Genomic DNA, 6,068 nt, shown 5'->3' with positions numbered 1-6,068 from the left:
CTACCCAATATGTAGGATTGTCAGTGGCTCAGTGGGATAATGCCTAGTGCTGGTGTTTGTTAGGTTGAGGGTTCGAATCCCCGGTAGTGCTTTAGGCTCTAGCTCAAATACTATTGGTTATTGAAGATTCACACCATTGAACAGCACCTGAATGACATCAGGCAATCAACATTCACACTCATCAGTTGCCAAGAATCAGAATGCCGAGACACTCTATGACATTCAGGGGAACTTCTTTGTTTACTATTTTTCCTTCATCATTAAGTCTATCATATTTATATTTAATCTATTAGTGTTCATCTCTACAAATGTCTAATCGCCCCTCCATGCTTGGAGTTTTTCTTGTGTGTTTACCAATACACATTTTCACCATGTGAATGTGACTGGCCAACATGTAGGATTGACAGTGGCTCAGTGGGATAATGCCTTGTACTGGTGATCCTTAGGTTGAGAGTTCAAATCCCACTTGAAGCATTAGTGGGTTGTGGATGTTAGCATACTACAATAGAATCCTGTTGGGTTGTGGAGGATAACACACTATAACATTACAGCTACTTGTCAATATGGACTTGTAGTGCAAGGCAAGTATTACTGTATAATTATAAGCTGTAGCCTATAATTATTTGTTATTCTTATAATATTTGTCATTTCTTATACATATTTAGTCGGCTCTTCCACTTGACAGAACAACTCTATATCGGTTAAGGATGTCACGCATGAAACAATGCTGCAGAAACATGAAAATACGACTTTGAGTTTAGTAGGCTATAATTTTCAGTTCCTGTTCATCTATTGCACAATGGGTAATAATTTAAAGGAATCATGTTGCAGTCTTGTAAATAGTGACCCTGCAAGATCCCTAGTCATTGCAAAATCATAGTCTGTGACTTAAAACTCTACTACTTGTCTTTAGATGTGAGAGGGTCTGAGACTGTAGTCTTTCAAAAATCTTTTCCAAATCTTTGCAAATCTTTCCAAAGTTTACCCGCTGGGAAACCCTGTAGCTCCGGAGCAGGGGCTCAGACCAGGATAAATTGTTTGCTCGCCCTCAGTTCGCTCTTTTGTTCATCTCAACCCAGCACTCTAGTGTGTCCTGCTCTGTGTGCGTCTTTGAGTTAACGTAAGTCATCACTTTAATCACCCTCACTATGACTTTTGTGATGTTTATCAGTTTGTAGAGTAGCTCTGCCATCATGTGTAAAGTTAAGGTCTTTGTTTGTTGGTTTGGTGTGTTGGAGTCCCATGTGAGAGATGATTAGGTGATGTTGGTTGACTTGGGATGTCAAGTATTGTTTAGTTGTACCTTATATAGCCTTATGATTTCAGTTTATTGTTCAAATGTCAATTGGTTTGTTTGTGAGTTGGGATCTGTACTGATTTACCCCATTTCACTGATTACTCCATTTTCTGTTTGTTTCCTCTTTGATGCAGCACACATACAAGTAAAGAACAAAAGAACAGATGAATTGAAACTCAAATAAAGTTAACTTGTGTTGCACCGAAACCTGCCATCTTCGTGTCATCACTCCATACCATTGAGCCTTCTGAGTCACACCATTGAACAGCACCTGAATGACATCAGTCAATTAACATTCACACTCATTATACACTGCTGGTGTTTGTTAGGTTGAGAGTTCGAATCCTGCTAGAGCTTGAAGCTCAAGATGCACATGCTATTGGTTATTGAAGATTGACACCATTGAACAGCACCTGAATGACATCAGGCAATTAACATTCACACTCATTAGTTGCCAAGAATCAGAATGCCGACACACTCTATGACATATAGGGGAACTTCTTTGTTTACTATTTTTCCTTCATCATTAAGTCTATCATATTTATATTTCATCCATTACTGTTCTTCTCTATAAATGTCTAATTGCCCCAGAATATCCAAAAGTTTTCAGGTGTACTCTTTCAGGAAAGCCCTTCATTTTATTGTCAAATGTATACTTGGAGTTTTTCTTGTGTGTTTACCAACACACATTTTCACCATGTGAATGTGACTGCCTAATATGTCGGATTGTTAGTGGCTCAGAGGGATAATGCCTAGTGCTGGTGTTTGTTAGGTTGAGAGTTCGAATCCTGCTAGAGCTTTAGGCTCAAGATGCACATGCTATTGGTTATTGAAGAGTCACACCATTGAACAGCACCTGAATGACATCAGGCAATCAACATTCACACTCATTAGTTGCCAAGAATCAGAATGCCGACACACTCGAAGACATATAGGGGAACTTCTTTGTTTACTATTTTTCCTTCATCATTAAGTCTATCATATTTATATTTCATCCATTACTGTTCTTCTCTACAAATGTCTAATTGTCCCAGAATTTCCAAACGTTTTCAGGTGTTCTCTTTCAGGAAAGCCCTTCATTTTATTGTCAAATGTATACTTGGAGTTTTTCTTGTGTGTTTACCAATACACATTTTCAGCATGTGAATGTGACTGGCAAAGATGTAGGATTGACAGTGGCTTAGTGGGATAATGCCTTGTACTGGTCATCCTTATGTTGAGTGTTCAAATCCCACCTGAAGCATTAGTGTTAAAATACTGTTGGGTTGTGGAGGTTAGCATACTAGAATAGAATGCTGTTGGGTTGTGGTGGTTAGCACACTATAACATTACAGCATTACAGCTACTTGTCAATATGGACTTGTAGTGCAAGGCAAGTATAACTGTATAATTATACGCTGTTTATCTTATTGACTCCGACACAGAACCCACCACCACAAATACAATTCAATTCTGTGGGAAACACTGCCTTCCATTATCAAACCCTTCATCTTATCCACAACAAATAAATAGTCCTGTAGAATCAAGTATTGTTAGAATACTGTTGGGTTGTGGAGGTTAGCACACTATAATGTTACAGCACAGGGTAATCCTAATTTTATGCATCAAATTTATTCCAATCCAACTCAAAAGTGTTGAACGACACAAAGTGAAGGTTTTATCCAGATCAAAACCAAGAATAGATTATGTGATCTAATCCAATTTCAGGATCCTTGTTTCCCTTTGAACAACCCATTTTCAAGATTTGATCCAATCCGATAGCTGAAACCGGTAACTGAAATCCGATAACCGAAATCCGATCACGTTTCTTTTGAACAATTGTGCCCAAACAATCAAAGCATATGTAAAACTAAAAAGCTATGCCATCATGTTCGTTTTGCTCGGACCCCGTAAATCACCGCTTGCGGTTATATTTATTATTAAGTGTGCTTGCAAATAATAATAATTATTGTTATTATTATTCCCGTCTCCCTTAATTTTTTTCTCCCTGTGCCTAGGCCCTTTGAGACAGAGACACCGTTCCAACTTTAAAACGTCCGGGCAGTACCGGTGTAACTTGCTCGAGAAGATGACATCAAGTGGGCGTGTCGTTCGTCCGCCATATTGGATTGAATAGAAAGCGAAACAAAATTTTCACAGGTCACAAATTTGGTCCGAACGCCACGAAACTTGACGTACATCATAATTGGACCAAGCCTCACAAAAGTTACTAGAAGGATTTTTGATTTTCGAAAGCGTTTGCCCGTCACAGCCAAACGAAATCGGCGGCGAAGCTCCGAAACAGGAAGTCGTCCATATCACAGGAACACTGTCACATATCGATACCAAATTTTGTATATGAACTGGGGACTCCAGTGTGAGGGTGCATAAGCTAAAAAAAAAAAAGAAATATTCCAAAAGTTTCCATCATTTGGCAAACCACCCACAGGTATTTGGTAACTCTCCCCATTCATCTTTACACCACTCACCTTCTATCACAACGCCTTCCAAGTATGCTCAATCAATGCCTCTGGGTATCCACAATGTCTCCAGGCAACCTTGCCCAATCATGAAATCCTTGCTCTGCCATGGGATAGTATGGACAGAGACGGTTGATAAAGCGAGACGATTCACAGAAGGGTTCTTCCTGTTCCCCTATGACGTAGGGTTCACTAGCGCCATGCCTTTTTAGGAGACTAGCGAGAGATTCTTTACACTGTGGCCCTATGGAAGAAATCATTTTTTTCTCGGATTATGCCCCAGCCCTTAATTATACAGCTCGAGATTGGACATTTTAATGCATTTTCTGTAATTCACATGTGTTCTTTACATTCTGACACCGACATGGCGTTTTTCAGATGAACAGTTAAGGAGAAAAACGACTTTGTTTGCCACTTGTCTGTCTGTTTCTGTAACCCACTGGCACGCAATCTACTAAGTAGCCGAAGGTTCTCTGGAATAAGTTACCGTTGCTTACCACTTCGATGTTGATCACTCAATCGCGAAAATGCCTAAACTTTGGGTGCATAAACAGACACCTTTCTGTCTTCTCCTTCCCTAAGGACGCAGACATGTACGTACCGTCATATCAGCATCGTTTATGATGTCTGGATTGTAGCCTATAGCAGACGGCCATACACATAAATTAGGGCAGTGGTTTCTCAACCTTTTTTCAGTGATGTACCCCCTGTGAAATATTTTTTCAGCCAAGTAGCCTTCCCCCTAACCAGCGCAAAGCATTTTTAGTTGAGAAAAAAAAAAAGAATTAAAACAGAGCACTGTGCCATCAGTGTCTAATTTATTAAACTTTGGAACTAATAAACACATACAAAATTCAAACATTTGGAACATTTTAAATTTTAATAATCCATGACTACATTTATTGCAAATTATTGTAGGCTATATTTTGCAAATTATTTGTATATTTTAAAATCTCACGTACAGTGTACCCCCATTTGAGAACCACTGTACTATAGTATTGCATATTATTGTTTAACAAGTAGGTCATATCACATAATAATCTGGACAGCCAGGGGTGCGTTTCCCAAAACCATAGTTTGCATTGCAACCAACAAAGTAGCTAACTTAGTTAGCAACTATGCTTATGGGAAACGTGCCCCTGGTTAACAAGTTGCTAACTAGCACACCTAACCAGACGTCTGCTTTCTCAATTAGCCTTACCTCTGATGTTTGATGAAGTAGCGCCAATCGATGTATCCCACAGCGCCGCCACACGGCCATATCTTTAGGCCTACTACCCACGCAAATTACAATGGAAATACAATAGGCCTACACCACTTATTTTTTCATTGACATTAGGCTAAAAATATGATGAACACTGGCATTTCTCTTTCAGATACCATATTATTGAACTAGTAGAAGAAAGAGGTAGCTTGTTAATATAAGGAGTGCCAACTTGTCCATCCGATCCAAACAAGTAAACCTGAGGAAAGGAGGGTATAAAGTGTGTGAGGATAACTTGAAATGGTATGGTTTTATTTGAAATTCACATTTTCAACAAATCCCACAATTTAACACCTGCATACATAGCCACATTCTGCAGTCTACCCACAGGGAAAAGAATAGCACAATGTTGATAATGTATTTTACAGCAAAAAAGAAAGCGTCTTACAGACGATGCTGTTCCCACAATAATCAACTGCCCTAAACCCCCTCCATCAACTGCCAGTAGATGTGTCCTGCATTGAGTGGTAGTTAAGCATTTACAAAACTAAATACTGTTATTGTCTTTGAATTAACTAACATCCTGAATGGAGTGTAGGAAAGCAGGATCTCTTCGTTTGGTTGGATGAAGGTTGAAGTCATATGGCCAGCATTTACAGCACCTAAAACAGAGACAACACCACGCAAAGTAAAAAAAAAAAAACATCATGAATTACAATTATGTTCTTATGTTCTTGAAATTAAGTTACTACACCTGCACATTGCTTTGCTTAATATGATCCTTCCTACTATAAATGCTGTGATAACACAATAGGACTGAAGACTATGATACAGCTGGAGAGGCTGCCAAGTTAGGCAAATACTACGACTGACTTCTTTGAGGCCATGAACAGGCTTTTTAATAATAATGATAATAATAATGTTATTACCTAAACTCCGCAGACATTTTACTACATAGATAACTCGTTACACAGACACAGACTAATCACAAATACCTTGCCACATTTCAAACTGCCACTTACCTCGAAATCAGACCGCATCTTGCCACGACGATGTACCAAATTCAGTCACCCAGGCCAGCTCCAGTTGGTCACTCACAGCAGCAAGA

At 39.1% G+C, this 6,068-nt stretch overlaps 1 long non-coding RNA gene across 1 annotated transcript; it reads right to left on the bottom strand.

Moving 5' to 3' along the window:
- Positions 1-5,251: 5,251 nt before the first annotated feature.
- On the bottom strand, positions 5,252-6,068 carry LOC143109949 (uncharacterized). Its single transcript, XR_012984010.1, has 2 exons — positions 5,983-6,068; positions 5,252-5,622 (listed from the first exon to the last, which is right to left on the bottom strand). It is a non-coding gene; the product is annotated as an uncharacterized LOC143109949 (long non-coding RNA).

This window comes from Alosa pseudoharengus, unplaced genomic scaffold, assembly GCF_046254945.1.
Source record: "Alosa pseudoharengus isolate Yale_2024_CS ecotype anadromous, Long Island Sound unplaced genomic scaffold, YU_APseudo_1.1 YU_APseudo_1.1_scf_7, whole genome shotgun sequence".
Classification (NCBI taxonomy): domain Eukaryota; kingdom Metazoa; phylum Chordata; class Actinopteri; order Clupeiformes; family Clupeidae; genus Alosa; species Alosa pseudoharengus.
The sequence above is the reverse complement of the archived record's forward strand: the minus strand, read 5'-3'. Positions and strand labels throughout refer to the sequence as shown.